The sequence below is a fragment of the Fukomys damarensis genome, unplaced genomic scaffold (genome assembly GCF_012274545.1).
Source record: "Fukomys damarensis isolate Sample0158 unplaced genomic scaffold, DMR_v1.0_HiC HiC_scaffold_10, whole genome shotgun sequence".
Lineage (NCBI taxonomy): Eukaryota > Metazoa > Chordata > Mammalia > Rodentia > Bathyergidae > Fukomys > Fukomys damarensis.
Genome location: NW_022900922.1, coordinates 11,867,413 through 11,878,542, shown reverse-complemented (window position 1 = coordinate 11,878,542; position 11,130 = coordinate 11,867,413). Strand labels below are relative to the sequence as shown.

The following is an 11,130-nucleotide window of genomic DNA, read 5'->3' as shown; positions in this document are numbered from 1 at the left end:
AGTCCAGCTTGAACCATGGAGACAAAAGTCCCCTTTCAACAGGGGTCCCTGGCTTGGCTAAGTGCATTCGGGTCCTCAGGTGCCATAGAGCCTACGGACAACATAAACCAGATCTGCACATCCTGGCACAGGACGTGGCACCAATGTGTTGTCAAATGAAAAGTCCACGTGGAGAGTGATGTGTGCAAAATGATCCCGCTAGAAAGTGTGTGTGGCAGAGAGCACCGACAGGTCCTCAGTTTCCTCTCTTGTCTGGCCCCTCCAGTCCCATTTGAAGTGAGCAGCTGGGGTCTGTACTGGCCTGGGCAAGAGTGAACATCCAGGGCTGGTGCAGCCATGTTATAGGCAGCCACAGCCTCCAGAGGCAAGTAGGCCTAGCTAACAGGACACTGTGCTGTGCAGAGAAGATACATACAACTAAGTGGTCTCATCCTTTGAAAGGAAGTCAGTTGTTGTTCATGCCCCCTTGCACCTCTGTGGCAGTGGGCTGCTAAGGGGATGGGTTTGAACACTTAAATTTTTGATGCACACTGGGAAATGCCACTCTGAAAGTGTTTCATCAAAGTGTGTGCCCCCAACAGCTTCTGAGAGTCTCCATTTTCTTCTCTGTAGAGGACAGGACTTCTCCCCGACACACACCTGCCACTGTAGAGAGACATCTGTTCCATCAGAGAGTGAGCAGCACCCTGCAGCACCACCCACCTGATTTACAGCTGCCAGGGTGGATTGTGTGAAAGAAAGAAAGGACACTTGGCACTGGCTGAGACCTACTGATTATCCTCCTTGCCTTGTGTGGAAATAAAGGCAAAGAAGCATTTATATAATTTGTCCAGTTACATAGCTAGTAGGGATTTTTGCTTCCTCCTTTTTTGTTTTGGTGCCGGAGACCAAACCTGGGGTCTTGAGCATGCCAAGACCTGCTCTACCACTGAGCTATGCCTGAGCCCCAGTGGGCCTCACTGCCTGTTCTTCTGCTGCTTTGGGGAAGCTTTCGTGTCTTCTCATTCTTTTCTCAGCTTTACTGAAGTGTCATTTGCATACAGTAAAATCTACTCAACTATGCAATTTTGCAAGATTTTTTGTTTTGTTTTATTTTATGAGACAGGGTCTTGCTGTGTAGTTCAGACTGGCCTCGGTCTCCTGAGTGCTGGGATTATAAGCATGTGCCGCCATGCCCAGCTCAACTCTGCAAGATTTAACCACTGCCACTATGATCGAGGTATAAAACATTTCCAATGCTGCAAAAAGATCCCTCGTGTTCCCCGACACTCAGCTGCTCTCTTCTACCGCACCCCTGGCAAGTGCAGAAGTACTTTGCCGTGAAGATTTGCTTTCTAGGGTTTCATGTAAATGCAATCCTATAATATGTGATCTTTGTGTTTGCCACTGTTAGTGTTGCTATATCCTTATTACATATATCTGGTTTACTTTATTTTTAATTTCTGAGTACTATTTTAAGGTAAATATAGAAATATTTGTTTATCCATTCACAAGTGTGGCTTGTTTCCAATTTTTATCTCTCACAGATAAAGCTGTTGGTATCCAAGTTCTTTCTGAATGTATGTACAGGCTTTACATTTCTCTCATGTAAACAGCCAGTAGGATTGCTGGGTGCTGGAGCTGGCATTTACTGAACTTTATGAGAAGCTGTCAAACCGTTTTCCTAATCGAGTGCACCTCATCCAGTACTGTAGCCAAAGAGGTTTATCCGAGGCGCAGTCATTGCTAATTGAAAACTTTTCCCAAATTGAGTGCACCTCTAGGCATCCTCACCAGTGATACCTGAGAGTATTGGGCCCTGCATGCTTTTGCAGCCACCGCTATTACTGGTCTTTTTCATTTTAGCTATTGTGCTACATTGTAGCTTTGTCTTGTATTATTTCCCTCTTTCTTTCTTTCTGGCCGTAGGGATTAAACACAAGGTCTTTGCACCGACCTACAGCCTCAGCCCTTTAAAAATATTTTAATTTTGAGACAGGGTCTTGCTAAACTGCCCAGGCTACACTTGAATTTCCAATTCTTCTGCCTCACCCTCCCTAAAATTGGTATTATAGTCATGCTCCACCCTGCCTAGTTAGCATTTTCTACCTGATGAGTGATCTTGAGCATCTTTTCTTAGGATTATAGCCTTTTGTATATTTTCCTAAGCAGAATATTTATTCAGTTATTTTTCTTCCTCTTCCCCACTTAAAAAAATCAGGTCATTTGGCTTATTATTGAACTATAAGAGTTCTTTATAAGAATTCAGATTCTCAGTCTAACAAATAACATATTTACAAACATTTTCTCCCATTCTCTGGCTTGTCTTTTTGTTTCCTTAATGGTGCTTTTTTGTTTGTTTGTTAATACCAGGATTGAATTCGAGTCCCTGTGCTTTCGAGGCAGGCAGCGTAACCTCTGAGATAAATCCCCTGCTTTAATGGTACATTTTGAAGAGTGAGTGTGTTTGATTTTGATGAAGTCCAGTTCATTGACTTTATGGATTAGGCCTTTTCAGGCACATTGTATTCACCATGAACTCCTATGTTCTGTGTCTTCATGCTTTTATTGTAGATGGCTAAGGTAGTTAGAAATATTATAGACAGCCAGACAGGGCTGGGCCCTCCAAGAAGTCAATGCAGAGGACAACTGGGCTGGAGGTGCACTCATTGAAGGCCAGGCTTCAAGAAAGAGAGAACTGATTATATCCACATAGCTGCCTAGGGATGAGCAGCCATGATTGATATTCTAAATAGGCATCAATCACCTGGGTGAGGGACCAACACCTTAACCCATCTCTTCCAGGAAAGGTCCCTGACCCATCCCTTCCAGGAAAATCAATGTTACCTAAGGAGCTATATTTGTAATCTTATTGGTTGACCATAGTTTTGTCCCACCTTATACCCACCTTGTGATTTTCTATTGGATCAATATTTCCTAAGCAACTATACTTGTAATCTTATTAGTTGACTTTAGTTTTGTCCCACCTTATACCTGCCTCACCTCATGGTTTTGCTCTGTAAAATTCCCTTGAGAAGCAGGGTCCCTGGCCACTCACTTGGGACTCATGAATCTCTTAGAAGCTCTCTTTCTCTCAATAAATTCTTCCTACTCTTAACCTCCACTGTTCCTAGAATTCATTTTCAGTTTTAGAGAACACCAACTTGGCATGTTGGATATCTAACAGGTTGGGAGTTATAACCTTTCCCTTATATCATTTGGAGGTCCCACTGAGATAATTGGATGGTGGTACAGTGGCCCCTTGAGTTATGACCAGCCTGATATATGTTTTGTTGTTTGTTTTTTGAGACAGGGTCTCACTATGTAGTTGAGACTGACCTGGAACTCACTATGTAGCCTAGGATGGTCTCAAACTCACAGCGATCCTCCTGCCTCAGCCTCCCAAGTACTGGGATCATAGGTGTGCACCACCATCCCCGGCTACAGCCTGATATATGAACAACTGGGGTTTTGACTGGAATTTTAGTTTTAACCTGCAACTAAATTTTTGAGTTACAACCCAAATGCCAGCCACTTGTGCTTCCATAGGGTCTCAGATACAGATTTAATCCTTAAAGTGTTCGAAAAGAATATTACAACATCCTTTCCTGTGTGGTACTGAGAAACCCTCGGCCAATGCCTTTCTGAGGACGCTGAGATATGCCTGTGTATAGGAAAGAGACTTTAAAGACTGTGTGGAGGAGCCTGAGCTGTCATTGGCCAACTTGAGTTACAACCAGCACTGACAAGTGAATTGAGTTCATAAGTCAAGGGCCCACTGTAAGAGTTTGCTTTTGTTTCATAGATTCCAGATTGTGGCTCACTCGTGTAATCAAATTTACCTTAACTTTTATGCTTACGTCTTGAATTTTTGTCAGTTGCATATACCTTGAGTTTTTATGCCTTGTTTCTCTTATGATGCATTGTCTTTTGTTAAAATAATGGTAAATTTATATGTTACATTTGGACTAGTTGCTAAATTCATTGGTGTTTCTTGCTTGACTTGTTAGACTACAGCACTAGGGGAAAAAGTAGTGATAGAATGTCCCCTAGTAGACCTTGATATAAAATTCTGTAAAATGGGTTTTTTAATGAAATCTAGTTAATATGTAAAAAATATATATGTCTCAGTAAATCACAGGACCCCTTTCTGCCAGTTAATAAAGACAATAACCGGCAGCCATTCTTAAAACTTGGGGGACAGGTATCGCTGAGACATTCTGGCTTGATCCTTCTTATACTCTAGAGAAAATGTTTTGCCTATTCTGCCTCAGTTTCCTTTCTGGTCTGATCTTCTGCTGGTGAAGAGGCATTCTTAACTCTGGAGATTACCCATTCTCACCTTTCCAGGCTGAGAGTGACAGCTCATGAGCAAGTTGTCTCAACAACTTTCTGTGAGCATGAGAAGAAAAGACTTCCTTTTGCTGATCTCCTTTCTGATCTTTCCCTGACATTCTATATTTCCTTCTTTAAAGGCATGTACAATTAGAGAAAAAGGAACCCTAAAGTGTCCCAACCATTCCGTCCCATCCAATAACTAAGAACCTTTAAATTGAGCCCATAAGAAATGAGCTTTTGTAAGGCTTAAGTCTCACTTTTACTCCTGGAGCGTGAACAGCCAAGAGGCTTCCACGATGCTGGGCTCAGAAGCTCAGCGAGGCTCCAGGAGCTTGTCAGACAGCGAGAGTCACCCAGGAAGGAACACACCAGGCAAGTTGGCAAATAGACCTTTATTAGTCTGGCCAGACGGCACTCCCCAAGCCAAGTGGCTCAGAGAGGCAGCTAGCTCAGAAACAGAGGCCATTTTATATAGGACTGAGGGGGGGTTTACACTTAAAACTTACAGGAAGAGGGCAAAGGCAAAGAATCAGTTGATCTGAGCTAGTGGTCATCAAGCATATACTTGACCGTCACGTACTAATGATCAGCAGAGCGATTATCCATTATGCCATTTACAACTTAGATTATAATGTTCAGAACATTCAACTACAGGCAAGTAAGGAGTGGAGTGATTTGTGTTGGGTCTCTGTGTTCACTACAGTTTCCATTTAGTTTCCCAGCTACTTCAAAGCAGTTACCTAACAATTCACAATTAATCATTAGTTATCCTATAAGGGATGATGGGGGAGCGACAGTCTCTAGGTTGTTTGCTGGTCAACATGGAGTCGCTCTGGTTCAGTCAGGCTCTTACACTTTTGCAAACTCCAAATTCAGGGAGTATTTTAGAATAGGAACACATATCCTGTCTCTGGGTCAGATGAGACATCAGGATTTTGCCTGTCCAGGAGAACACGTATAAAAGTGATGTTCCTTCTTAGTGTTCTGGGCAACAGTCTTCCTTGGGAGACTGAAACTGGGACCCTGTGGAAACAGCTGACTTCTGGGTGAGCCTAGAAGGAGCTATTTCCTAAACATAACATTTAAGGGACCAAAACACATTTTAGTTTGGGCCAGGGATTTAGTTCAGTAGTGCTGCTTCCTGCTTCACAAGTGCAAGGCTGAGTTCGATCCCTGGTAGGAAAAACAAAACAAACAAACAAACACCCCCCCCACATTCTGTTTAAGGGAAAATTCTCTAATTGCCCCACTCCCAGGTCTGGTTTTTGTCATTTATATGTGTATGGGAGGAAAATACTTTCACTAAAACGTTGTGGAAGTTAGAAAAAAATCCCTAAGGTTTTTCCAACTTGCTTAGAGTTAACCTTAAAACTCCTTTATTAGCTAAATCACTTGGTAGCTAATCTAGCCCTCCCTCAAGGAAGCCAGGCTAAGGCAGCTTGCAACAACTGTTTGCCTTTCTCAGAGGAGAATAGCAATCAGCTAGCGATTTACACATGTGCCTTATTATATGCTAGTTAGAATAAAAAGAGATTTTAGTCAGCCTTTCTCTTCTTTTCATATGCATGTAGAAAACTGATAAATGGCCAGCTGTTGTGGTGTACGCCTGTAATCCCATCATTGGGTGGGGGCGGGTAAGGCGGGAGGATCACTGTGAGTTGGAGACCAGCCTGGGCTACATAGTGAGTTCCAGGTCAGACTCCACTACACAGTGAGACCCTGTCTCAAAAAAACAAAAACATGTGAGAGAATGAAAAGATGAAAATAAAGTAGATGGGGAGGGGAGGAGGGGGTGAAGGGAGGGCAGAGGTAAGGGGAAAAAATGAGAATCAAGACTTGTCATGTAGAGGTACAAGATCCCAACAATGAATGTAACTGTACAACAATAAACTCAATTAAAGCTGAAAAAACAAACAAACAACAAAAAAACAAAACACACACACAAAAAACAACAACAACAACAAAAACCTGATAAATGTTCCTTTACTGACATGTGAATTGTGGTTACTAGCCATGGAGTATAAATTTAACCTGTGGGCTTCAGAGACAGAGATTGTAGATTAGGCCTTGATTAGAACATAGCCTTGTCTTGCTGCTAAGGAAGGTGGCCTAGGTGATTAGATAGCGGAAATGTCTTAAAGGCTTCTCGCCCCTAGGTCCCAGGGCAAGATTTATCCATTTTATCTGACTCTGTCTCTGGAGGTGATCTCATTTACAAGCTGAGAAGTGCTCCGATTATTTCCAACTTGGTCTTTGGTATTTTCTCACTCTATTTCAAAGAATTAAAAAATAGTGGCTTAAGTCTCTTGATTATTGGTTTTGCCAGCAATGCTTCCTTCTTTAAATAGGACTGTTGCAGCTGAGGTCAATCATAACTTGTGCTTTTAAAATACCTGCTGGAGTTAGCAATTCAAGTTTGCAGGGAAGGTAGTGTCTTGAGCTGGTAAGGGTGGCTAGTCTGACCCTGGCCTCTCTTCTGGTTTCTCTCCAGATGGCAGCCACCTGCTCTGAAGCCAGTCACCTCAGGGATGCCTTGAGATTATAGGAATCAAGTAGAAATTAAAAGGGACACCAATTTCTCTATCTTGTTTCAGATGAGGAACTCAGCATCAGAATCTCTTACTCCTTTGAAATGCATTTTCAAACACTGGAAGATGTTTGACCTACACACGTTGAGAAAGAGCAGTTTAATATTCTTCTGCACCTGCACATGGCCTACCTAACTCCTAGAACCAAATCAGTACGTTGCTGTTTCACAATGAGTTGTACTGTAAAAAAGAGGAAAAATGGTCAAAACTACCTATTTTCAGACTTTCTTTGCATTAATAATCTTTACTTGTGTTCAAAATGTAAATGTATACCACAGGAAAACCAGACATTTCTGGCCCTTAAGGCATCCACTGTCACAGAGCCTGAAGCTACTCTTCCTCATCCTTTGGAACCTGAGGACATGTTTCCAAGGCAACCTTAATCAAAGCTTCACCCACTATTACTGAGTCCGAGGCTTTCCCTATTTATTCTTCTGGTCCCCAGGGGTGGGGCTTCTAGGCCAGCCACAATCAAAGCTTCTATGGGGCTATATCCATCCTTAGCTGATTTTGGTTTGTGTGTGTGTGTGTGTGTGTGTTTTGAGACAGGATCTCACTACATAGTTGAGCTTGATCTGGAACTCACTAGGTAGCCCAGGCTGGTCTCGAACCCACAGCGATCCTCCTGCCTCAAACTCCCAAGTGCTGTGATTTCAGGCGTGCACCACCACACCCGGCCTTATCCTTAGCTGATTTTGTTTAAACTCCTCAAAGACAACATTCCTCATAGGAAATAAATGGGAAATTTGGAACTACTCCCCTTCATGTGTCCTTTTCTCTCAGTGACCTAAACAGCTCAAGCAAAATCTAGGAAAGCTTTCAGATGACCCTGCTAAGGACAATGAGGTCTTCAGATAACTTACTCAGACCCATGAACTAGACAGCAAAGATGTAATGTTACTCTTAAATCAAACACTGATTTCTAATGAGAGACAAGCAGCATTACAAGTTGCTATTACATGTAGGGATGAACATCGTGTTGCTAATTTTAGAAGGCCAGAAGATAGACAGCTAGTTCCCAGAAGAGCTCAATCAGGCCCTACTCAGGACCCCTACTAGCCTAACGACCAGATGGGAGATTGGAGTTGGAGGCATCTTCAAACGTGTATTTTTGAAAGTCTGAGAAGGATGAGAACCAAGCCCTTCAATTATTTTAAATTATCAACTATTCAACATGAGAAAAATGAGAATCCCTCTGCCTTCTTCGATTGTTTATGAGTAGTATTAGTGAAACATACATCTGTGTCTCCTAATTCAGTAGACTGTATTATTCTTAAAGACAAGTTTATTACCCACTCATCCTCAGATATTAGAAAAACTACAAAAGATGGCTTTTGCTCCAGATAGCTCACTTGATACTTTAGTGAGAATTATCTTCTTTGATTATTTTATAATTGAGACCAGGAGGAAGTCAAGGGAAAAAACAAAGAAACAAAGAAACAAAATGGCCACCTTGGTTTTGGCCTTAAAAGGAACAGATCCTAGGTCTGATTCTCAGGGCTCCAAGAAGAGTTTGACAACTACTAACGTTTTTCTCCAGCTACTGCTGTGGAAAACCAGGCCACCCTAAGAGGGGCCGTGATAACAAGTGCCACAACAAGAGCCTCCTGGACCATACTTCAATTGCAAAGGTGACCCTGGAAGTCAGACTGCTCTCTGAGGCGAAGGCCCCAGAACTCAGACCCATCTTACCAGCTGGTCCAGCAAGACTGAAGGGTCCCAGAGCACTCTCTGCCTTCTCTCTCTGGCTGGGCTGTCATCTCCACAGAACCCTGGGTAATCACGACTATAGAGAGAAAAGAAACCAGCCTATTGCTGGACACTGGTGCGTATCTCTCAGTCTTTCTTTTCAACCCTGGCCTTCCTTCCAGACATCATACCTTGGTGAAAGGAGTCACTGGAGAGGAAGTAACTCAGTATTTCTCACAACCTTTAGGCTGTAACAGGGATGGCTTTCTTTTTACACATTCCTTTTTCATTACGTCTGAAAGTCCAGTTCCCCTCCTGGGGAGAGAGATTTTGACTTGTTTAAATACTGTAATATATACGCATTCAGGTCAGATATGCTGCCTTCCCCTTATAGAGTCAGAAATAAATCTTGAAATGTGGGAAACTAAAGATAGGATAGGTAGAGTGATAAAAGCTACTTCTATATAAATACATCTCAAAGATCCTATTTTTCCTCACCAGAGACAATACCTTCTAAGGCCTGAAGTTAAGAGAGGACCATTGCCTATAATCAATAATTTAAGAACCCAAGGTTTACTTAAAGTTTGTAACAGCCTATGTAGCACTCTGATCTTGGGAGTTCAAAACCCCAGTGGGGAATGGAAGTTGGTACAGGACCTTAGACTGATAAATGAAACAGGAGTACCAGTTCAGCAGGGGATATCTAACTCACGCACTCTCCTCTCTCAGATCCCAGATGATGTCAGTTGGTTTTCAGTGTTAGATCTAAGAGATGCTTTCTTTTGTTTTCCCTTTTTTATGCGGGGGGGGTACCAGGGATTGAACTCAGGCCCTTGTGCTTGTGAGGCAGGTGCTGGAACCACTGAGCTAAATCCCTGGCCCTCTTTTGTTTTCCTTTACCTACAGATTCCCTTTTTCTTTTTGCCTTTGAAAAGCCTCATGATTAGGCCTCTCAGCTAATGTGCACTGTGCTTCCTCGAGGATTCGGAGATACTCCTCATCTTTTTTGAGCCAATGCCTTCCCACAACCTGGCAAGTTTTTAATTTTCCCAAGTCACATTTATGCAATATGCAGATGATATTCTGTTACATGCCCCTCAGAAGAGCTCTCTAGCCAAGGCATCTGTGCTCTGCTGAATTTTCTAGCAGACAGGAGTTATAAAGTTTCTACATTTAAGTTATAACTTTGCGTCCTTGAGGTAAACTCTTTGGGCCTTATCATATCCAAGAAACCTGAAGGCTGGCGGAAGAAAGAATTAAACAAACCAATCCCTTGGGGGATTCCTAGGACTCCTAGGCTTTTCTTGACTTTGGATAGCAGGATATGATGAAATTACATGAACCCTCTATCAGTTTATAAAAAAATCCCAAAAGACAGATATTTAACCTGGGAAGCTTATTCCCAAAATGCATTCCATAAGCTTACACAAACACCTCTAAATGCCCCAGCACTGAGTCTACCAACAGGACACTGTTTCAGTTTGTATGTTGATGAAGGCAGGCCATGGCTTTGGGAGCACTTACTCAGGATAGGGGACCTGCTCAACAGCCTGTAGGGATCTGAGTCATGAATTAGACATTGTGGCAAAGTGATGGCCTGTGTGCCTTAGAGCTTAGAGCTGCAGTAGCTCTCTTAGTGCCAGAAGCATCCAAGCTGATGCTAGGCAAAGATCTCATTGTATATACATCCCACAGTGTGGCAGGACTTCTTCCAAAGAGAGCCTATGGCTACCAGACAACTGGATTCTTAAATACCAAGCTCTACTTCTAGAAGGACCAGTCATTCAAATAAAGAGACGTTTGCCCTAAAACCCAGCCTCCTTTTACCAGAAGAGGAGGAAATTGAGACTGACAGACGTGGCTGTGAACAGGTAACGGTCCCTACATACACGACCACAGAACACTTACTAGACACTCTCCTTACTGACCGATTTGACCCTCTTCTGTAATGGCAAATCCTTCATGGAAAATGGGACAAGAAAGGCCATAGTGACCTTACACCGGATGGTTGGAAGTTCCTCCCTTGTGCTTGGGACTCGTGCCCAGCTAGCAGAACTCATAGCTGTGACCGGGGCTTTACAGTTCAGTGAAGGCTAGAAAATCAATATTTATATTGGTTCAAAGTACGCTTTTCTAGTGTTCCTTGCCCACAGAACCATATGGAAAGAAATTATCTGACAGCCAATTAATCTCCTATAAGGTATCATAGGAAGATAGGTGAACTTTTTCTATATGCCCTCCAAAGTGGTGGTAATTCACTGTAAAGGACACCAAAAAGGAGTTAAAAACTATCTCAAGGTCATCAACTGGCTGATGCAGCAGCAAAAAAAGCTACTCAAGGGCCCCCTCAATTTAGACTCCCCTGATTGGGGAAGGGTCCCTTGATCATACTTGACCCAAATATTCTCTGTCAGAAATTGAATGGGTTACCTTGCAAGTGCAAGGTCCCAAGTTCGATCCTCAGTACAAAAAAAAAAAAAAAAAAAAAAAAAAAAAAAAAAAAAGAAAGAAAAAGAAATTGAATGGGTTACCTTGC

General features: G+C 42.6%; 1 non-coding gene across 1 annotated transcript; it reads left to right on the top strand.

The window, feature by feature from the left end:
* Positions 1-1,680: 1,680 nt before the first annotated feature.
* LOC117285493 lies at positions 1,681-1,814 on the top strand. The gene has a single exon (XR_004516549.1). It is a non-coding gene; the product is annotated as a U4 spliceosomal RNA (small nuclear RNA).
* Positions 1,815-11,130: the final 9,316 nt, after the last annotated feature.